Source organism: Sarcophilus harrisii, chromosome 1 (genome assembly GCF_902635505.1).
Source record: "Sarcophilus harrisii chromosome 1, mSarHar1.11, whole genome shotgun sequence".
Lineage (NCBI taxonomy): Eukaryota > Metazoa > Chordata > Mammalia > Dasyuromorphia > Dasyuridae > Sarcophilus > Sarcophilus harrisii.
The window spans coordinates 544,223,238-544,247,996 of NC_045426.1; the positions used below are offsets into that span (position 1 = coordinate 544,223,238).

The following is a 24,759-nucleotide window of genomic DNA, read 5'->3' on the forward strand; positions in this document are numbered from 1 at the left end:
GATTCTGCTGTTATGTGAGTTCTCATTTGAATCTTAGAATGTTATAGTTGAACAAATGTTGCTTTCATCTTACATAAGGAAACTGATATTAAAGGACTTGCCCAGAGTCATATGGCCATTGAAAGGCTCTGTCCTGCCAAGTACTGCTCTACCTCACATAATGAGTAAGTAATCAATGAAAAACCTATAGCAGCAGCTGCCAAATGAATTAAGATTTCTGTCATTCTCAGGCTTCCAGTTATGGAGACTGATTACAAGGAAAAAACTTAGAGCTTTTCTTTAACATTTTCCACTGGTAAAAAACATGATTTCCTAGTAGACCCATTAAAGAAAAAGGTGAAACCAAGATGGAAGTTCCCCTTAGACACAGGTCACTAACCATAGGGCTCCTTAGAAGCTGTCTGATTCCATAGTTTTCCTACCTCATTAGGAATATTCCAAAATACATTGAATAAATTGTGAAAATATATATTCCTGTCAAGGAAAGCACTGAAAGTGCAAGGCAAATTCCATATTCTTTCCAAATGAGCCAATCAGAACACCTGTAATGTCTGATTAAGTACACAATGCTAAGAATATTTTGGTTGTAGGTAAGTAATCACTTGTGAACATCATTTAATTAAATAGTCATTTTGCATTAACGATTAATGTTGTGTTCAATTTTTTTTTTAAATTCAGTTGTAAGGGCCAAATGAAATGTATTTAACCCAAGTAGAAATAAAGAAGGGTTATTCATGTTTATACTACAAAGAAATAGGGCAGGTAGATGGCACAGTGGACAGTTAGGAGGGCCTGGGTTCAAATCCTGACTCAGACATTTCATATTTACTAGCTGTGTGATCCTAAGCAAGACACTTAACCCCAATTGCCTTGCAAAAAGAAAAAAAAAAAGAAAAGAAATAACGCTAAGCACTAAATAATTCTATTTAAATTTGGCCTCACTTATGAGCTATGTGATATTGGGCAGTCATTTAACCCCTGTTTATCTGTTTTCTCATTTGTAAAATGGGGATAATAATCTACCTCCCAGGGTTGTTGTGAGAACCAAATGAAATAACTGTACAGTGCTAAGCACAATGCCTGGCACTAAGTGCTATATAAATGTTAGCTATTATTATTATCATTAAAACTGAATATATTAATTCAATGCAATTAGCTAAAAAATCTCCTGTATCTGAGCCCTTCTCATTACTACCTACTATAGCTACCACATTCTTTCAGCTTCTTATCACTTTTACTATTTTATAATAGCTTCTTAATTGGTATTCCTGCCCCAAGTTTCTCCTATTTCAACTGTTTTTCACACAAATACCAAAATTAGTTTTTCTTAATTGCATATATAATCTATTTTACTCAATAAACTCCAGATAATCCTTCCTACCTTTATGATAAATAAAAATCCCTCTGTTTGCTTTTTAAAGTTCTCATCATAGTTCAACTAATCTTTTCAATATCATCATTTACTGCTTCCTTGCCTGTACTCTCTGATTCACTCAAACTTTCTCTCTGTATCTTTACAATGGTTGATGAACCTGCACCATAATCCTGCCTTGTCTCTGTCCCACAGAATCCCCTCATTTCCTTCAAAAGATAGCTGAAGCACCATCTTCTCTACCAACCATTCCAGCTCTCTCAAAATGCTTCTTTCTTCCCTAATTTGTATTTTTTTGTTATTTAATCTACAAATACATTATGTATATATTCATGGTTTCTCCCTTCATTAGTTGTATACTCAACAAACAAATGTTTAACTTTTGTCTCTATGTTCCCAATGCCAGGCGCAGAATGGTACATAAGAAATGCTTGCTAATTAATTCTTTAGAATGTGAATGGGATGGCCCAATCATAAGTCTTGGGTCAGATATCTTTTATTTTTGCTTTTATAGGAGTGAATTAGCTGAGAAATATGTCACAAATATTCAAATCAGTAGGAAAGTAAGATGCTTTGTTTTTGGCCATTAAAATTATAATTAAAATCCACAGAACCTTAAACCACTTAATACAACTTTTTAATATATTTAACTTAATGACCCAGGTGTACTCAACTGAGTTACTGGGAGAATCCTACTCATTAAACCTTTTAAAATTTGATGGTCCAAACTATACTATCTGATAAGTGTTCAGTAATAATTTAACAATAATGCTAACAATAAATTCCCTTGTACATTATTATCATTAATGAATCTACTTTTAAGGTCAGTGAACTGAATTTAGTCAGTCAATCACTTTTCTTATTTCTCACAGCAAATTTTTCTTTTCTTCTGTTCTTTTAAAACTATCAGCATAAAACACCAAAGTCTACTTAAGTGGGTGGTTTTGGTTTCAGAGTGGGTGGGGGAATTATCTTCCCCTTGATATTACTTTAAAAGGATGCAAGATCCTGCCATCTAGGGGAGGGGGTGGAGAGGGTAAGAGGTGAAAAATTGGAACAAGAGGTTTGGCAATTGTTAATGCTGTGGAGTTACCCATGTATATATCCTGTAAATAAAAGACATTAAATAAAAAAAAAACAAAAAAAAACAAAAAAAACAAAAAAAAAGGATGCAAGAGATCTATAGGAAGTTAACTCCATCATCATCCCTACTAGGACCTCACAAACTAAACAATGTAAACCTTCCCAAAGTATTCTTAACATTACCCAAAATGTGATTTTAAAAAATGAATTCTAAATTAGGACTCTCTATCCAAGACAAGGTTATTTATTTTATTCATATATGGAAATGACAGACAATTCTGGTCAACCACTGTCCATCAATCCAATGGGACTCAAAATCCCTCTAACTATACTACTAAAAACACTCCATTTTGTGGAAGTAGCAGGACTTATTTCTCTTTGGAGGTTTGGTTCTAATCATAATGTTTTAAAACGCTTTATAAGTGATATTTATCTATTAATATTGGTCTCGGTACCCAGCTACTATGACCTCCAAGAAGAAGAAATATGCCTATATGGTATAAAAGGATGCACTATTGACATCAGCATTCCTCTACTAAGAGCATTCAGAGATCCAGTGGTGTGCTTTTATTTCTCATCTTTAGTGCCACAAATGCTCTCTCTTCTTTTCAATTTTTGTGAAGTTATCATCTCTTCAAGTCCTGTTTGGATGATAAGCCAACCCCGGTTCTTATCTCCTCTACAAGAGAGTGGGTGCTGTTATTATTTTCCCCTTCAGATTTATTCAGAGGATTTTTATTCCTTATCAAGCTCCAATCATTGCATGTGAAAACCCCCGTAAAGTTAAAAGTTAAAACATAAACCAAAAAAGCCAACCAGTAGGCCTCAAAATGCAACCCATCTCTTATCCCAGCCTTAGGTTTTCTTAGCCCTCAGCCCTTCAAGAACTCGCCTAGCGCGAGTGCGTGTGTGTTTGTGTGTGTGCGTGTGCGTGTGTTAGGGGTGGGCGGGAAGGGCATGGAGATGCGGGGAAGCAAAGAGGAGGTGACCCAGATAAAGAAAGCGGACGTTCCGAGATGTACTTCAGGAGCCCACTTTCCCGACAACCCCTCTCCCAACCCAGCCTACAAATTCCTGCCCTGTCCGCATAATAGCTCGGACCCCAAACTGAGCTGACCACACAACCAACGCCCACTGCCCCCCTTCATCCCGCCCTTTTTGTTCACCTTCTCGGCACCCCTCAACCTAAAATGTCTTCTCGCGAAGAAGGGCCCCTCTGCACGCAAGCACAAACACATTCACGCGCACACATACAATCACACACATAAACACACACATACACACGTGCACATACGCGTGCGCAAACACTAGATTCAAGACAGGTGGAGGTCCCCTTTATTCACCTTAAAATCCTCCCTCGCAGCCCCTTCCCCAACCCCACCCTTTGGAGAGAACTTCCAAAGAGGGTGGTTCGCAGGCATTCCGGCCACCGCCCACGCTGCTACCCCCAGTCCTATCTTCTTTCCCCTTCCACTCCCTGTTCCCCATCCCCTCCTTTTCCAACCTCAGTTGGTGCTTATATTACCTGTTTAGATGACCTGGAGTCTTTTCCCCTGCAAAGAAAATGCGCGATCCGGTGCTCAATTCCCCCCTCCTCCTCTTTCCCTCCTCCCTCCTCCCTTCCTCCCGCTGGCCGCTCCTCCTTCAACTCCCTCCTCCCCGCCCCCTTCCCCCCCCTTAAAGAGTGTCGGTGTCAGTCACTCAGCTCTTAGAGAGAGTCGCCGCCAGCTTCCGGGAGCTCCAAATACAGACAAGTTTAAGAAAGGCAGCAGGAGGGAGGAGGGAACAGAGGGACAGAGAAAAGAGCCAAAAGCTGGGGATGAAGAGTAAGGATGGAGTGCCTGGAAAGGAGGGAGGGGGACTGGAGCAGGAGGAGGATAGTACCCCCAAACAATAACAACAGCAACAACAAAACCAAGCCCATCACCCTATGCTACCAAGCAATCTAGTCTTTGCACGGACAGGGATTTTTACTTACTGCCTCAGTGGTGAATAGGTAACGTTGCAAAGATGTCCTTGGAAAGATTCAGAAGTCTCCCAGCTAAAGGTTAAGAGGGGAAGGAGGCGGAGCCACCAAAGGTGGGTGGGGAGGAGGAGTCCGTCTTCGGCTTTGCTTTGGAGACAAGGGACTATAACTGTTTCTCCCTATTTTAGGGAAGGCTGTAGAGTCCTGGGAACACTTTCTGGGCTTGTTACTTCAGTCCCGCTGACTGAACGTCTCTCAGCATACTTCGTCTTCCACGTGCCTCTATACAATCTACCCACTCTTCATTACCTCCCCATCTTCACCGCACGAATTCCTAGTTTCTTTTTCCAGCTCCTCCAGATCCTCTGTTCTCTCCCTCCTCCCCCCATTGCCTTTTAAATATATACTTTTGTGCTCTTGAGGGCCAGGGACTCTCATTTTTGTTTATCTCCTAGCACAGCTTCTTTTTCACTATGTCCTTAGTAAATGTTGATTGAAGAACTGTTTATTAATCACCTTGTGTAAAACACCGTGCAAGGACTTGTAGTTGATAGAAAGACAAGACAACATCCCCATCTTTATGAAACTTAGGGTTTACCACGGGAAATTTGAAGTGCTCATTAATAAATGCAATAAATACACAATAAGTATAATTCTTCAAAATTCAACAGATATTAACCACTTACTAGGATGAACAAGACCCTGTACTAAGCATTGGGAATACAAAGACGGAAAGGCTACATCCTGATATCAATGAATTAGGAATATAATGAGAGCCTGTAAGGTCCTTTCAGGCTCTGGATCTCTGATACTAAAATAATAGCCACTATTTAAGAGAGCCTGCATAGCATTTTATGTATTATCTCATTTAATCATCACAATAGGTCTATAAAGTAGGCACTATTATTAATGCTGTTTTCCAAATGAGGAAACTGAAACTAGACAGGTTTAGTGACTTTTGATCCTATACAAATAACTTTAATTCAGGGAAAGTAAGATTAGTACTAAAGAGAGAGACTTGAGAAATTTTCTGAGAGATAGATAATTTTTATTATGACAAGGAAAGAAATTTATCACAGAGAGGTATATCTGAGTTGTACCTTGAAGAAATAAAACAATGATAAAAACCGGAGATGGAAGGGAGGTGTTCCATTTTGTTCTTGGAAGATGGCATGGGTAAAGATATACACCTGGAAAAGACAGTGAACAGAGAATAGTTTAACTTAGTTAGACCTTAAAATAAATGAGGGGTGGGAATCAGTATATGCCATAGAAAGAGTAGACCTGTATTTTAAGAAGATATTCAATTAGATCTCTTATGATACTGTAAACTCTAACTTGATGATATTACTATTCCCACATAGTTATTAATCTATATTTCTCCTCCTCTTTATGGTCTAACTCTTTGAAAAATTTATTTATATATTTTTCCTCTCATTTTCTTCTAAACACTCTATAATCTGGCCTCTGATCTCTTCATTCAGTGGAAACTCTCCTTTCCAAAGTAACTGATGATCATGTAATTGTCTAATCTAGCTCCTTGAGGAAAAGGGCTATTTTTTGCCTTTCTTTCTATTCTAGTACTTTGCAAAATGTTTAGCATATAAGCCCACATAAATAAATGTTTGTTGAATGACTGCCTGGACTACATAGAAAAATGCGATAGATATGCTGGAAAATGGTGTGGCTTTAGAACTGATTGAAGGACTGGGCTCCTTGAAAGGAGGCTCTTGTGGGATGCTAAAGAAATCTATATGTTTGATATGTTTTCTCAATGATTTGAATGATGGCATAGGTAGCATACTTATCATTTGCAACTACATGAAGTTGATGAATAATATCAACATATTGGATGACAGAATAAGAATCCAAAAAAAGATTTCAGCAGGCCAGAATGAAGGACAAATTTAATCATAGAGATAAATATAAATCCCGCAATTGGAATGAAGTATAATTAGGCAGTAGTTTATATGGAAAAAAAGTGAACTGCAGGCTCATTATGAAAGAATCAAAAGATAACACATAGAACCAGGTCCAGGAAGAGGGAGGTTAACATCACAATTTTGTCTTTACATATGGGAACCATAATAGTAATTCTGCTCATTCCCAAAGAAGGCCAACCAAAATCTTGGGGTGGAGAGGACATAAAATTATGTCATATATTGTCTTAGATTAGATTATAAAAATAGATCAAATTGGAAGAGCAAGATATTTCTTAGGTAGCTAAAGAATTTGAAAAAGGAATTAGTAGATAGAATCTGAAGATAATTCCAACTGTAAAATTCCATTACCTATGATTTTATATAATAAATAAAGATATAGAATCAGTTATGATAAGAACACAAATGAAGAACAGATTGTTTTTTAAAAGTTTAAGGAAACAAAGGTCATTTCCATATGCAGGATTCTGAGGAAATTATATGAAAAAAAGTGGCATTTAAATTTGGATTCTGAAAATTTTGTAAGATTTCTTTGCAGAGATGGTTTGAGGAGTAGTTTAGGGGAAAGAATTACAGGCATGGGGAACCAAATATAGGTAGGTGAGAAAGTGCTAGATATATATAAGGGACACTTGGCAGTTTACTTTGATTTGAATGTTGAATTAGTGGAGATAAGAAATTTAGGCTAATGTTGGGCTGTGTAGAATATTGGAAGCTAGAAGAATTTTGAATAGTAATGCTCAATATGCTACTCTGAGAGCATGTCTGATATCAAGATTTTTTGATCTGCAAAATCCTTGATCAAAAATTAATCATAATTTTCAGAAGATTTAGACATGGAACTATTTGAATATAGCAGATATTGCTTGGAAAATTATTTGTGACCCTTTTTTTCTCCATGAAAGGAAAAAGAGAATTATGTCAGTATAAATGAATGAATTCCAGAAGCTCCATGAATTCCAGGAAGACTCCCATCAACATGAATCTATGTGCTTCCATGGTATTTATCTTCAGGGATGGAGTGAACGAGGCAGGATGCAATAGGGAATGTATAAGTGAGGGCCAAAAATGGAGAAATAATAACTTAAATTTCTAGTTATAAAATGCTTTGTAAACATGATCTTATTTTATCCTGTTTACAAAAAAACTGAAGTCCAGGGAAATGAAACAAGAAAATGTATCATACAACTACAGTACCTCTAACTTGACCAATTCAACCTAGTGCTGACAAATTGGGGAGTAAAAACAAAAAAAAATTGTTAACAAGGACTAACAAGGACTTTTAGAAGTTTAACTCATGTAGAGTGAACACCAATATTAACAAGTTTAAAAGAGCCTAGAAGCTACTTCAGCAAAAATTTGGTCTTCTTGTCTATGGCAGAAAAATCATAGTCCAGGGAATCATTAGCTTTTAGTAGGATGTAGTTTCCTTCCTTAACTCTTTTAATTAGATCTATTTTTACTTTTGCTTGATCTGAGATCAGGATTGCTACCCCTGCTTTTGTTTTTTAACCTCAGCTGAAATAGATTCTGCTCCAACCTTTTACCTTTACTCAAAATGGACTCTGCTTTAAATGAGTTTTTTGTAAACAACAAATTGTAGGATTTTGGCTTTTAGTCCAGGTTGCTATCTGATTCTGTTTTATGGGAGAGTTTATCCCATTCACATTCACAGATAAAATTACTAACTTGTTTCTCTCCCCCCCCCCCCATTTTTTTGGTTTTGTTTGACTGATTCTTGAAATCTCATTGAGTCATTCACTTACATTTATTCAATTCTAATTTTCAGTGAATTATTTTCTTCAGTTAGCTTTTTTATCTCTTTTTGCATTTGGCCAATTGAAATTTTTTATGTAGTATTTTGTTCATTGCATTTTTTTCCCATTTCACAGATTTTGTTTTTCAGTGGATTGGTTTCTTTTTTTATATTTATTTATTTATTTTTATTATAGCTTTTTATTTACAAGATACATGCATGGGTAATTTTTTAGCATTGACAATTGCAAAACCTTTTGTTCCAACTTTTCCCATCCTTCCCCCCATCCCTTCTCCCAGATAGCAGGTTGACCAATACATGTTAAATATATTAAAGTATAAGTTAAATACAATATATGTATACATGTCCAAACAGTTATTTTGCTGTACAAAAAGAATCGGACTTTGAAATAGTGTCCAATTAGCCTGTGAGGAAAATAAAAAATGCAGGTGGACAAAAAGAGAGGGATTGGGAATTCTATGTAGTGGTTCATTGTCATCTCTTAGAGCTCTTTTGCTGGGTGTAGCTGGTTCAGTTCATTACTGTTCTATTGGAACTGATTTGGTTCATCTCATTGTTGAAGAGGGCCATGTCCATCAGAATTGATCATCATATAGTATTGTTGTTGAAGTATTTATATTTATTTTTTAAGGAGTTATATGCTTTTTCCATTTCATCAAGTCTATTTTTAAAGGAGTTTTCTTCAGATAATTTCTGGTTTTCCTTTTCCATACCCCCTTGCAAAAATCTCATTTCTTTCCCCCATTTTTTTCTAACTTTCTTTTAAGATCCTTTTTGAATTCTTCCAGAAGACCTTGTGAAATGGGGACCAACTTATAATACCCTTTGGGGTTTCATCTGGAGTTGATTTGCCTTTAGGATCCTCAGGATTTGAGGTTTTTTCCCCTCCTCTTTCTCCATAAAAGCTGTCTGTGGTCAGAATTCTTTTTGCTTTTTTTCTCATTTTTTAAAAGGTTGAGATCTGCTCTTAAGGCAAAAGGATGACAGAAGCTTTAGTTTGCCCTGGGGTGGTTCTGCTGACTGACTTCAGGTGCTGGCTAAGCACAATCAGGTCCCACTTTCTTCCAGGGCTCAGTGGCAAAGAATTTGCCTTTTGTATTTACTTTTGGATGTCTTACAGAAAAATCTTTTGAACCACTGACTTGCAACCAGGATAGAGTGACCTAAGAGCCTCACAGTAGATTTTTCAGTATGCAGATGCTGCATCACCCTGTTTCCCCTCCCTGGTTCTCTGTGCTGCAGTCTGGGCTCAGTAGCCTCTCCCCCTGCCCAATTGAAACAGACTTTTCTAGATTTTTTCCAAAGTATCTTCTGGAAATTTGTTGTACTCCAAATATTAGTGTATTCTGTTGCTCCAAAATCAGTTCATTGGCTTAATCTGCTGTTATTTCAAGGAAAGCTCAAAGGAGGTCACATAGAGACATGTCTGCTCTCTGACATTTTGGCTCCATCCCTGCATTATTGATTTTTAATAGAAACTTATTTGTAATTCTTTATGGAAAAGGACAATGGAATACTATGTTTATTATTATTTTATAAAATAATGAGGAAGAGAAGAAGGGAAACTGAGTTTGTAGAAGGATGAGCTTGTTGACATGAGGTCCAATTAAGGCAGTTCATCCTAATAGCATTTATAAATACAACTAGAAAAAGTATATCAAATAGGTGAAAAATGGAATTGACCTTGTCAGCATATCTATAATAAATTGTTTTCTTCATTGATGATGGTGGAACTAATTACTCTCTCTTGGTTCCTGGCATACTCACCAAAGGCATTGGATGAAATGTAACAGGAATTCCAAATTGAAGAGATTCCCTTTATAAATTATAAGGCCCTTCAGATATTCCTATTTATGGAACTTGTTCTGATTGCATCAATTTCATTGAGGTTCATATATCTGACAATACAAATGAACAGTGAACTGGTTACAAAATTGAGAAAAGAAAAATGCCAAGCTATATGTAGAAAATTGTGCTATGTTTGTATTAATTAATGATCCCAAGTTGTTCCTAGAAATAGAAATCCACTATTATTTTTTCGGTGATGCTATATTGCTACAAATCATAAAACAATGTTTAGAGAATCAATGTTTAGAGAATCAAAATAGTGGATGACCCAAAGGGCAATGAAGAGAAATATCAATTAAATGACAAAAGTTTAAGTATTAAATGCCAGACCTTCGAGATACAAAGACAAGATGAAAAAAATTCCCTTCTCTCAAAGAGTTTACATTAGGCTATTAAGATGAAAGAACAAGGTGCTGGTCTATCAAGTTTCCATTCTAGTCTTTTGCCTTGAGCAAAGGATACAATGGGTATATCTGTTTCTAACAATTTCTCTCCTTAACATCTCTGATTCTGAAAGGATTTCATCATGAAGCTAACTCAATGGACTTTGAAAATCTATCTAAAAATTTCCCTTAATGATTAAAAAAATTTTCTCCTGGATATATTCTATATATTCTGCTGATTTTGAGCCTTTTTGTTTGTAGGTTATTATTCAAACCCTGTTTCCTCACTGCTCAACCCTTATTCCTGTTTCTCTCAACCCATCCTGTCCCCAATATATTACCCCAAAAGTAGCCACCTTTACACTGTGGTTTTTAGAATGCTTGTTTCATAGGCAGCAAACCTATTTTCATCTTTTCTTTTCTCAACCCTTTTGGGTCACTGATACTTGGCTCTCTGCTGGTAACACAGTCTCCATGCCCACACTTTTACCACAAGCTATATTTTCACTCATTCCTCTAACTTACTAGTGATGGTGGGGAAGTTGGAAAACTTGCTGCCCACTGTCACTTCTAGGTTATACTCCCTTCTATCATCACTCAGTAGCTTTTCATTCTTTAAGGATCACTCATTGTCTATTGACTTCCAGGATGCTTCTCTCCTTCCTCAATAAATTTAGTGCCTTGTTTACTTTCCTTTTCAACTGTTGCTCTCATATTAGGGGACTTCAATCTACATATTGACATTCTTTTAAACACCTTAACCTCCTAATTTCTCAATTTAGTAATTTATTACTTCCTCCACCCCACCTTAGCCTTATACAAAGATGGTCATATCCTTGATCTTGCTATCATCCAAAAATATACCACTTATCTATTCATCAACTCTGGCTTTCCATCATCTCATTACCATTTACTGGCATTCCACCTCTCCCTCTGCCTTCCAAAATCAAACTTTACTTTATCTATATTGTGACCTATAATCACTTGACTCCTCAGTTTTCTTCCAGACTGTTTCTTTTAGACATGTGAGGGAAATGATTATTTCTATCTTAGAGTAATAGTCAACTATTGAATTGTGACTCAGGTTTCCACATTTTTATGAGCTCATTCAGAAATCATGTCCACATGTAATTTAGTAAGCCACTGAAAGGGTTACAATATACCTATCTGGGGAAACTTAGATTTGATCAAACGGTAAAGAGAGTCTAGTCTTGGAAAAATAGTGAATTCTGGCCCATTTTATTTTTGACAGGTCTAAATGGAAGTGGATTCGCTTTTCTTCTATATTGCCCTAGACAAGAGCTAGTCTTGGCAGAGATAAGTCTCTTTGTCTGGGACTGAGAGATCATTCATGTCCTTTAGTCCCTTATTAGTCCCCCTCCCCCCCCAGCTGTAACAGATCTAAAACTGTATTATTAAGTAACAATCATAAAGAAATTAGTTGAAAAAAAAAGAAATTAGTTGGTACTTGCTAAGAATGAATGGTGGATCAGTGGAATAGTTTAGGTACACAAGACACAGTGGCCGATTACTACAATAATCTACAGTTTGATAAACTTAGTGACTCCAGCTTCCTGGGATAAGAATTCACTAGTTGACAAAAAATGTTGTGAAAATTGAAAAATAGTATTGCAGAAACTATGCATTAAGCAACATCTCACACTTTTTATAAAGATATGGTGAAAATAGTATATGATTTAGACATAAAGGGTGATATCAAAAGCAAATTAGGAGAGTCAATAAAAATTTACTGTCAGATCTATGGAGAAGGGAACAATTTATGATCAAACAAGAGACAAAGAATGTCCCTTCCTTCCTTCCTTCCTTCCTTCCTTCCTTCCTTCCTTCCTTCCTTCCTTCCTTCCTTCCTTCCTTCCTCTCTCTCTCCCTTTCTCCTTCCCTCCCTTCTTTCCTTCCTTCCTCCCCTTTCTCTCCTTTTCTTTCTTTCCCCCCTTCTTCCTACTTTAGCTCAGAACTTCTGAACTCAAAAAAATCCACCAGGTCAACTCAGTAGCAGGGAATTATACAGGACTATGCCACCACTACAGTTTTAATTGTTATTTTTTAAAAGCCTGCATACATATCCTAGGGCATAAGATAAAACTGTGAATCATGTTACTAATTAATTATTTCATTAATTAAATCTATGAAGTTAGTTAAATAGTGAGTTTCTTTTTCAGATTTTTTTTTAATTGAAAGATTTATAATATAGAAATCTGTCAGTGAACATATTAGCATTTTGGCAAGAACCATATTTCTCCCTGTTGTAGATTCTCCTCCTACACAAAAACGCAGAAACAACAAACCCAAAGTAGATTGTCTGATTTCAATTTAGCAAAAAGTTTTCAACATAAATCAATTCCTCTTTCTTTATGTGGTTTTGCTTAATGGATGATGTCATAGATTCTATTTCCTATTTATGTTTGGATATTTTAGTTGTGTTTTTGCCAGAATGTGGAGGATATCAAGGCCAGTTGAGCTAAACAGCAAACTGCAGAAAGGGGAGTAATAAATAATAGGATTGGAAAATTGGATTAAGGCAAAGTTGTAAAGAGCTTTAAATGCTAAATAGAAAAGTTTCTATTTAATCCTACAGTCAAAAGGGAGGCACAAGAATTTATTGAATGTGTTTGGTAGGATGATATGATCAGGAGGCACAGGAATTTATTCAGTGTGTGTGTTTGATAGGATGATGTGATCAGAACTGTTCTTTGGGAAAATCATTTTGGAAGGTGTGTAGAAGATAACTTGGAGTGAGGAGCAACTTAAAGCAAAAAGATCAATTAGGAGGTTATTCCAATAGTGCAAGAAGAGTTCAGATAAGGGCTTGAACTGGTAGCTATGTGGAGATAAGAGGGCAGATTCAAGAAATGCTATGGAGACAGAAACAGCATACTTAGAAAACTGGCTAGATATGTGGGAAGGGTGAAAGTGAAGAGTCAAGAAGTTTCCAATCAGGGTAAAAGGAAAAATGATCGTATCCTTGAAAGAAATAGAGAATTTTAGAAGAGAGGTTCACTAGGATCAAAGATAATATAATGCAGTCTATGTAGATTGTAACATACCCATGCTTGCATATTCATGGAACCTCACTTTGTCCCACCCAAAATGAAAAGATGTGAGTATTTTTTTCACTACTTACTCTCAGAATTCAGTCTGCCTTCTACATTTAATAGCTGTTAGATGATTATTTTGTGGGGAGTATACTGAGAGAAAGAGATTTTCACAATTGCACCAGCACACCTGCTATTATGTAGCCTTCTTAGATTATTTTGTATAACTCCCCTGAGGCAGGTATATAATCCCCCAAAAGAAGGCAGTTTATACACAGGTAGAAAGGGGCACAATAGATGATTGTGATAATCGGTGATAATAGATGAAGATTCCTTCCTTCAAATTGGTTATTATATGACTGGTATAGGATACAGATTTAAATGAATTATTTCTTACAATTGAAGAAAGTGTAGTATGGGATGTAAGCTATTAAAAATCATTAATGGTCATTTGAAAGATCATGTGGAGACAGTTAATGTGGTTCAGTGGAAAGAGCATTAGATTTAGAACCAAAGAATCTGAGTTTGAGTCCCATCTTTGCCTTTAGCTGTCTTTTTGTTTCTACCCAATTTATTTAACCCTTCTGGACCTGAGTCTCGTCATCTGTTCAATAAGGAAATTGGACTAGTGTATTTCTAAGTTTTCTTCCAGCTCTAAATTTATGTTCCCATGACAATGTGAAAAGAAAAACTGAAACAAGGGTTGTATTTGTTAAAAAATATAAGAAAATGTTCTGAAGTCAGGAGATGATGACAATGCATGAGACTTATGTAAATACATGGTATAAGTGTTCTTTTCATAACTATAGATAATTTTGATTTCTTTGTTTGAAAACTGCCTATTCATATCCTTTGACCATTTGTCAAGTGAGGAATGGCTCTTAAGAATTTTGACTATATTTTCTGTTTCACCTCTAGTCTGTACAACTGAAACATCTTCCTAATTGGTCTCCCTTCTTTAAGTCTCCTTTCTAATCTGTCATTCATTCAGGTGCCAAAATGATATTCCTAAAGCAGAAGTGTGATAATATCATTCTTCTGCTATATAAGCTCTATTTACTCTTCATTGTTTCCAGTCCAAACTTCTTCTGCTTAAAATTATACAAACTAGTTCCAACTTTCCCCCCCCAAGTTTATTCAATATCATCTTCTCTTATCCAGAGGGCAGATAGGTGGCACAGTGGATAGAGTGCCCAGCCTGGAGTCAGGAAGATCTGAATTAAAATCCAACCTCGGATACTTATTAGCTGTGTGATCCTTGATAAACCATTTAACTGTATTTGCTTTAGTTTCTACATCTCTAAAATGAGCTGAAGAAGGAATTGACAAATCATTCTGGTAAGGTTTGAGAAACGAGGGATGAGATTTACCCTGGCTGGAACGGGGTCCCCAGGCTGGTGGTGTCGCAGGGTTTTTGTGAAACAATTCACAGTCCCGAACTGAGAGAGGTTTTTGCCCCCCTCCAAAAAATTGGGTTTATTACACTGAGAAACAAATTCCCAGAGGGCTAGTTCCAAAGGAATTTAGCAAAGTTAGGTTTTTGGCAAAGATGAGTTTACATCAAGAAACAACTTCCTCAGTGGACCAAATCCTGAAAGGAATTAGCAAAGGTTTGGGGACAGCTTTTGATTATATAAAACATAATATGACCCTGGGCTAGGGAGCTATCTCCAGATGAATTTGAGGGACTAATTTTCAATTCAATAAAAGGTGATGATTGTTTTCCAGACCAAAGTGATTATCAGATCACTCGGGAGTGGGAGATTCCTGTGGGAACCAGATAACTTTCCCAAGGGAGATTCAACTCCTAGAATCTCTACCTTCTTTTGAAAGCTTGGCTCATTTCATTCCTGAGATCTGCTAATGCCAACCTTTAAAATTACCTTACATTTATTTTACATATTTTGTATTTACATATGGGTATACACATTTCCTTTGATAGCATGTAAACTTTTTGAGGACTAAAATTCTTTGTCTTTGTATCTCCAGTGGATAGCACTCTGCCTAATACACAGTAGATGCTTCTTAAATGCTTACCTATAAATTGAGTTAAATAGAACTGTTTCCCTGCTGTTTTTTAATGCAGATTTTCTCAGAAGGAAAACATACTGAATTACTAACACCTGAATGTGTTTTTCCTGGAACTGGTACTGGGTGACAGGAGGAAAAAAATCTATTTGAAGTTAACCAATCTAGTTGACTGACAAAATTAGTTTAAGATAAGGAACAATATGCCCTTCCTAGAAGGGTGCATTGCCCCAGTTTAGGCCTCCCATAAAGGAGAATACCTAATAAGGGGTCGAGGTTTTCTGGAAAGCTATTAAATATATGAGTATCATGTATGTTAATTGGGTTTACATAAGGGAAAAATTCATAAAGATTAGAGTTCTCAACGAATAGAATATATGTATACATGTATATATATATGTATATACATTTATATGTATGTATATACCTATATTTCTTAGCAAAAATAGCCTGCCAAATTTGCTATAATAGAAAATAGGCAATAAATATAGCTCCAGAGCACGATTCACATCCCATATAGCATTCATTCAATTTGCCATTTGCCCTACCACAGCACCATAGTTCCTTAACAGAAACAATGCTTTCCAGATCTGACCATTAGAGATCATGCCTTACCTTCTTGGGGTGACTTGCTCTGACTGGTGAAAGACATTAAATTCCACTGATCCATTATATCTAGCCAACCTTAAACCGCATTTCACTTTACATCCTACTATTCACGTGATATATCTTGCCACTGGGTATCTTTTGCAGTCCTCTTTTCTTCCCCCTCTGATTGTTATCTCCAGTAACTAAATGAATACTACTATTATTTCTGGTAACTGTGACAATTAATGATTTCACTCACCATTCCTGTGAATATTCAGTCCAATACTCCCTTTCTTGGCCATTATTCTTCTATATGTTCTATCTCCTCCAATTAGAATGTAAGCTCTTTGAGGACATAAACGGAATCAATTTTGTATTTATATCCCTAGTGCTTAGCTCAGAACCTGGAATACAATAAAGTATTTAATAAATACTTTTTAATTCATTCATGATTAATATACCAAAAAACCCCAAACAATCTGTTGCTCTATAATCAGCTGTCAATACAGGATAGGAAATGGAAAACTCTAGGGGGGGAAAAAAACATTTTCCCAGTCAATCATCTTTATACCCAGGAACCTAAAGCAAATTATCTTAAGTGAACAGCAATGGAAATATGAATCTATTTCAGCACAATATTAATAAAAAATCAGAAAATAATTTCACCAACTAATCAGTTAGGTCTTGGCCTGGCTTCTTGTTTGGAAAATACTATTATTATGTATTAGTGTTCTGGAGTTATTCAACCTTACCTTGTATTCTCTAATGGTTAAAAACAAATGAGATTGGTTTAAATTCTATTTTTCTTCCTCATAGACTTCATATTTTATAGATATAACATAATTGCTTTTCATAAAATGTGAGTGACAGAGGCATGAATTATTAGGTTTCCTATCTATCTCATAAGGATGTTGTAAAGGTCAATGAAATATTCTACCCTATCTTTAAACTAGAAAGTATAAAAAAATATGGATCACAGGTAAGAGAAGCTCAATATTATGAAGGAAATAGTAAAAGAAAATATGTGTGAAATTTAGTTTATCATTTTGCCTTTATGTGCCTCAATTTCCTCATTTGCAAAATGGGGCTATTTCACTCTTTAGGGGGTATTATTTTTTAAAATAATTTTTAAAATTTACTCTTGTTTAGATATTTGAATACTTATACTTTTCAAGAAAAGGTTCAGTAAAGTTATTTATTTATTAGATGATCTCTAAATTCCTTTTAGCTCTAAATCCTGTGATCCTTGCAATTACTTTAAATGTATTCAGATTAATTATCTCAAATGAATTACATCTTGTGGTACTAAGGAATTCACAAATGTGTTCATAGAACACATCATTAATATTTGAGATATCATGGAGAATGAGAAAAATTCCTGCTAGTTTGATATATTTATCTGTCAAAATTCCAGAATGGATTGTATGGTCTCTTTTGGCTTGAAATCTATGATCCTGTGATTATTAAACAGATAGTTAATATGCTTTTGAAAATTACTTTTACTTATAAAGTTTTATACATACTTGGAAATTATCATATGTGTGCATAATATTTATAATATATTCCTATTTGAGTATATGCTCTTTCCCCCAAATAAAATATGTTACAAGAAAGAACAATTTCATTTTTGCCTTTGTATCTCCAGGGCCCTGTACAATGTCTGGCATTTACTTAATTAATGCTTATTGAATGAATGAGTGAGTGAGTAAACCAACAATAAGTCATGATAATATGCTTTATTTCATTTTTGTATGAAAATTCTAGTAGCTAATATTTATATAGTACTTTAAGGCTTACAAAGTGCTTTATGTACATACTATCAAGTATCTCATTTCATCCTCATAACACCGTGAGGTGGATATCATTGCCTGTTTTGAAAATAAGGAAACTGGGCTGAGAAGTTGAGTGATTTATGCAGGGTCACATAGTAAGCTTCCAGCCGGCTGTCCATTTTGTCACTTAGATGCCGCATACTAGATTAGTAGACTAGATGTGTTTTATCTGGATTTTAGCAAGACATTTGAAAAAATTTCTCATACTGTTATAGAAAAATGTAGGATGGATAATAGTAGTTAAATACCCGCAGAACTCACTGAGCACTCATTATCTAAAGAATTGAGTTAATGGCTTGTTGTATATCAGAAGGAATGATTCTAATGGAATGTTGTATGACTTTGTTAAATACTATATCTAATCCTATTCAATAAAGATAAAGCAGACATATTTATCAAGTTTATGAGTGACACAAAGCTAGATAAGGAAGTTAATTTATAAGGAAGGAGAATTAGGATCTAGATTATGTATTAGTTTGGTTGAAATAATCACAACAAAATATAACAGGAATAAATTTAAATCCTGCATGTAGGTTGAGAAAATCAGTTGAACTAGTATAGCATGTTACATAAAAGGTGTTCTAAGTCACTATTGATGAGAAGAATGCAAGTTAAAATAACTCTGATGTATCATCTCACACTTATCAGATTGGCTATTATAAAAAGAAAATGACAAATGTTGGCTGAAGGGGATGTAGGAAAATTGGTGCATTAAATCACTGCTGATGGAGTTGTAAACTGATACAATCATTCTGAAGAACTATTTGGAACCAAGCCCCAAAGATTATAAAACCATGCATACTTTTTGGTCCTCTCTGTTATCTCTCATTTGATTATTTAGTTAATAGAATTTTATAGATGAGGAAACTAAAGCTAAGAAAGGTAAAATTACTTACCCAGGGTTACACAGTTTAGTAAGTAGATGAACTAGGGCACATTTCCAACATTTTCCTTTTCTGTCATATTCTCACATCTGATAAGTATGAGGTGGTGCTTTAGAATTGTTTTAATTTGCATTTCTCTAATAAATAGTGATTTAGAGCATTTTTATATGACTATAGATGGCTTTGATTTCTTTATCTGAAAACTGCCTTGTTCATATCATTTAACAATTTATCAATTGGGTGATGAGTTGTATTTTAAATAAATTCTAGTCTCTATATTATTTGAGAAATTAGGTCTTTATCAGAGAAACTTTCTGTAAAATTTTTTCAAAGTTGGGATTATTATATATTTCCCGCCATCCTATTTTTCTTGTTTATCCTTTTTTTTCTCTCTCCTTTTACCCTGTACTTCCTCAAAATTATTTTGCTTCTGACTACTACCTCCTCCATACCACTTTCTATTCTATAAATCACCTCCACTTTTTTTTAACTCCTTCCTTTCCTACTTTCCTATAGGATAAGATAGATTTATATACCCAGTTGAGTGCATATGTTATTTCCTCTTTGAGGAGAGAAAGTTTGAAGTGTTGTTCATCACATTCTCCTGTGCACCCCCCTCCTGATCTTTCCCTGAAATGAAAAAGCTTTTATTCCTCTTTCATGTGAAATAATTTATTATATTATACCTCTTCCTTTCCCTATTTCACAGTCTATCCCTCTTTCTCACTCCCAATTGTATTTTTTAAAAATATATCATCTAATTATATTCAACTTATCCCTATATCCCCCTCTACATATACTTCTAATAACCCTACTAATGTTAAAATTCTTAGGAATTGCAAGTATCATCTTCTTGTGTAAGAATGTAAACAATTTAGCATTATTGGATCTCTTATGTTTTCTCTTTTGAATGTAAATAATTTAACATTATTGAATCTCATATGTTTTCTCTTTCCTATTTATTTTTTAAAGCTTTTTTTAGTCTCATACTTTAAAGTCAAAATTTCTATTCAGCTCTGGTCTTTGCACTGTGGAGTATCACATTCCAAACCCTCTGATCATTTAATATAAAAGTTGCAAAATCTTGTGTTATCTTGACTGTGGCTGTTCTTTTTAATATTTTCTCTTTGATCTGGGAGCTCTGGAATTTGTTTTTAATATTCTCAAGAGTTTTCCTTTTGGGATCTCTTTGAGAAGGTCACTGATAGGTTCTTTTAATTTCTATTTTACCTTCTGGTTCTATAATATTAGATAATTTTTTCTTGATGATTTCTTGAAAAAAGATGTCTAGGCTCTTTTTTGATTAAGGATTTTAAATAGTTTAATAATTCTTAATTTTTTTCTCCTTACTCTATTTTCCAGGTCAGTTGTTTTTCCAATGAGATATTTCACATTTTCTTTTTTTCCCTTGTTTTGATTTTGTTTTGTTGTATTTTTATGTCTCATGAATTCATTAGCTTCCACTTGACCAATTCTAATTTTTAAGAAATTATGTTCTTCAGTGAAGTTTTATGCTTCCTTTTCTACTTGGCTAATTCTATTTTTAAGGAGATTTTCTTTGGTGATCTCTTTTTTCAATTTTGCCAATTCTTTTAAAAGAATTCTTCATGGAATTTTTGTATCCTTTTTACTATGTGTTGTACTCTATTTTTTAAGATGTTATTTTCTTTAGTATTTTTTGTGCCTCCTTTACCAAACTAGTAACTTTTTCTCATTATTTTTCTGCATCACTCTTATTTCTTTCCTCACTTTTCCCTACATTTCTCTTATTATATTTTTAAAATCAAAGAGTTTTAGGCTTAAGACCAAGTCACATTTTTTTTTTTTGAGGATTTACATGAAGCTGTTTTGACTTTGTTGTCTTTTTTCTGTTTTTGTCTTTTGAGCTTTCTTGTCTCCATAGTAACTCTGTAGAGCCTGGACTTTTTCTGCTGTTTTCTTATTTTCAAATCTATTTCTTGACTTTTAACTTTATGCTAAATTGGGATTCCACTTCCCAATGGGAGGGGGACACTGTCCCAAAGTTGCCTGTTTTTTATGTTACTATTTTCAGAGCTAACTCTGGGGGTCTGTAAGTTTTCAATTCCTCTTAGTTGGTACTATTTAAGAAAAGGTATGATCATTACTCTTCTGGCCTGTGATCTGGTCTTTGAGTGACTTTGCAGCATTTGCAGAATAGAAAATGATAACTATTCTGATATTTATTTTGAGGCCTTTCCCAATTTTGTTATAGTTATTTTGGGATTGTTATAGCTAGAAAATTATTTGATAAGAACTAAAATAGCCTAGCACTAAAAGGGAGCCCTATATTATGTCTACATATTTATGTATGTATATATTTATTTATATAACTATATGGTAGTTTTAAGTATATAGTCATAAGTAATATCTATATAGTTTTTCCATAGTAGGATTTCTCATAAGACTCAGAGAGTGAGTTATAGGAGCCTGGTAGCTCCCATCTAGGAAAACCCCTGGCTATTAAGTGTTCGAACAAGATTGGAGACAGAGAATTGGGAGTTAGGTGCCATATATGGGATATGTATAGACACATAGGTTAGAAAATTATATCTGATTATATTTAATTTTAAAATTAAAAATAGAAACATTTATATATTTATCATTTATATATTTATTAACATTTATATATTAAATATTTATCATATATTTAATGTTTAAATATATTTAATAAAGAACTTATCACATATATTTAGATATTAAATATTTAAAATAAGGTTTAAATATATTTTTTCATATATGTAGGTGAAATTTTCATCATTTTCATCACCACCTCCCTTACTCCTATGGATCTAGCTCGAGATCTTTTGCTTAAGAACTCCAGAAATAACATTATCCTAGACAACCAGGCCTGCTTCCAGTTTGTATCCTCTTCATCTGTAAGTCATTATCAAGGAGAAAAATTGTTATGGAAAAAGATCCCATCATCCTCAGCACTTCTACCACTACCACCACCACCACCACTACCATCAGCACTACATAGTTACTTAGAAACTGCTGCCAATGATCAAGTAAGCCCCAAAGCCCAGAAATGACAGTGCCTCTGAGTGCCTCATAGCTATCATTCAAGAGAGTAACTCTTGTGGACATGCAACCCGATAACTGAATTTCTATTGAGATTTAATCTTTCTTTTTCACCAAGATTGGAAGTACAGTTGCCAAATCTCATAGCATAATGGTAAACTTTGACCAATTCAATTTTCAACATGGGTCAGGTTATCCTTCCTTAATGTCCCTCTCTTTTGTAAACCCAGCATTTTGGTGACAGATTTATAGTGAAGTTACACAATCCATTTTATCGCTACTGCAGTTCAACTGTAAGCTTAAATTGATGAGTAGAGAATAAAGACCTAGAAAAGAGAGTTCTTGCAATAAAAGTCTTTGGCATTTTCAAATGGTTCAATGTCAGAGACAAATATGATTTTATCAATGGAAATGATACAAAGAAAATGCATTACCATCTGTTTGTCACTGCATCTGAAGAATCACTATGCCTTTCCCTCTGACTTGCAACTGAAACTTTTGTTGTCTCTATGAGAAGTTGAGCACTATGAAAGCAGGGGTTATTGCTTTTATATTTTTATATCCTGAGTATAACAGAATGTTTAGACATTAATGAATATTGAAACATAAATAATTATATAATATATATTTAAAAATAATATGATCAGTAAATAGAACAGAATAGATCCAAAGAGTTAAAACTCAAAATTCCATCTAAAATTCAAATAGATCTAATGTATTTATTCAGGAACTCTTTTTTTTTCTTCTGAGATTTATTCTTCCAATCTCATCTAATCTGGAAGTTGTGACCTGATCCTGTTACCAACTGGCATAGAAGTTCTTATTCTTTCAATTTCCTACACTGGTTGGGTCACCCATCCTTGGCATTTTGGCAGCCTACATATAGGTACCAAACTTAATGAAATTTTAGTCCTACTGCAACTTAGAACTCCTAAGTTTAAGTTGATTCCCCAGCCTCAGCTTTCTTGGAAGCAGGGTTTATAGTCTTCCTCCACTAAGCCTAGTCCATCCACTCTGTACCAAAGACAAAGCTCCTAATATAGTAAAGTATTAAAATTTTTCAGTTATCAAAGAGTTTTGCATTTTATATAATTTTCTCAATGGAGAACATTTTTTTGAAAATAGCATAAAAGATAAGAAAAAAATACTAAAGCTTATAGCAATAGTTATAAATATACTTTCGTGTTTCTTGTTGTCAATACATTGTTGACTATAAAACCTACTATCTTTTTTCTTTTGACTCATGGAAAGGATATCTTCCTTCTAAGGGAACATTCTCAATTGTGTAGGAGTCAACAAAGCAGCCCATTTTCTCTCTGATCATCTTGTTTAAGTACTAAAAAATTTCTTGGGCAAGTAGGTGAAATTATTCAAATTACCCATGGCATCTACTGCTAGGAAGCTAGTTTGTTTTCCAGGTCCCCTGGGACACATTTCTTTCAGGAACATTATTCATTTTGAGAGGAGAGGGAAAGATCCTAGCTAGAATCCCCCACATTTGCTTGGTCTGTGTCTTTCTGTTCCCAGCTCCAAGTATTTCACTAACAACTACAAATTAATAAATGTGAAATAACCTAAGCTTTTCATATAACTTTAGAAGGAAGGGACCTTAAAGATTATCTCATCCAAGTTCCTTACCCTACAGCTTATTCACAGAAAAATTATTAGTACAGCATAGGGACCAGAAACTGGACCTACAACAGCAATTCTGAAAGTGTAGTATGTGGACCCCTGGGGCTTCTCAAGATCCTTTCAGGTGGTTCAGGAGATCAAAATTATTTTAATAATAATATCTAAGATGTTATTTGCCTAATAAAATACTATTTTGTTTTCTGACTATATTTCTGAGGGTGGATTTTCCTCATATACTTTAACCAAAATGGCATATCACAACAGATTGACTACAGAAACAGATATGAGAATCCAGCTGTCTTCCATTAAGCCAAATATTAAAGAGTTTGGGGAAATATAAAATAATGGTACCTTTCTCACTGTTTCAGGAAAAATATATTTATTTTTCAAAAGTGTGTGTTATTACTGTTAACATGACTTGGGTTTATTATTATTTTTAAATATTTTAAAATATATGTTTTAATTTATAAAATGGTAAATATTAATCATAATAATCTATATATATATAATATCTCTTTGTTGTTGTATATAATTCACATGTTGTTGTATTATAACCCAATATATAACATCCTCAGTAAATTTTAAAAGTGTAAAGGAGACTGAGAACAAAAAGAGAAACATTAGTCCAAAATGTAAATATTTATAATTCATTTAAATACTTTTCTCCCCACTCACTTGAAATGGAGAAATATCAAATAAATACAGTGGAATCCTGAGACAGCATTATTCATTGTATTTAGTTTTAAACAGAATATGCCTTTAAAAACTGAAAATCAGAAATTTATCTGTTTTTAGAAAATATCATGCATATGGCAAATTGTAGCACCTAAGGATTGAGGAAACTGTAATAACTGTAAAACAAACTTTCTTTTTTCCCTTTTAGGATGAGGAAACATGTTGAGGAAGAAAGGATAAAAGGAAGATGGCTACACTGGACATTCCTTTTTTGTCTTTGTAAAAGCATATCAGGAATACATTTATATCTCCACCATTTAGTGATATTGTGATGGGAGACTTCCTTCTCTCTCTGCTCCTTTGAAAGTTTTATTGTTGTTGTTTGCCCTTTATTTTTGAAGAACACCATAACACCATGAGGTGATATCCAATTTAGTGTAAATTGGATTTTATTGAATCAGAATTAGGCAAAATTATCAGGTTCAATTTCTCTTCCAGGGTCATCAAGGTCCAGTGTCAGGACAAAAGTCAAGATGACTGATGATGGCCTGAGATACAGTAGAAGATCTTGGCCCTTCTAAATCAAATCATTTCCCAGGTTTTAGTTTGTTTGAGGAAATACTCATCCACACTAGGCAAGAATTGAGACAAAAATT

At 34.5% G+C, this 24,759-nt stretch overlaps 1 protein-coding gene across 2 annotated transcripts in view; it reads right to left on the bottom strand.

Annotated features, from left to right (window-relative positions):
- Positions 1-4,526, bottom strand: part of CAP2 (cyclase associated actin cytoskeleton regulatory protein 2) — a 148,606-nt gene extending 144,080 nt beyond the window's left edge. Inside the window, exon 1 of one of the 2 annotated variants that reach the window (XM_031946810.1) lies at positions 4,434-4,526. The gene's annotated coding sequence lies outside the window, so the exon portion shown is untranslated. Of the gene's footprint in view, positions 1-3,980; positions 4,090-4,433 lie in introns of those variants that run through there. The other variant, XM_031946809.1, reaches the window with a different exon arrangement.
- Positions 4,527-24,759: the final 20,233 nt, after the last annotated feature.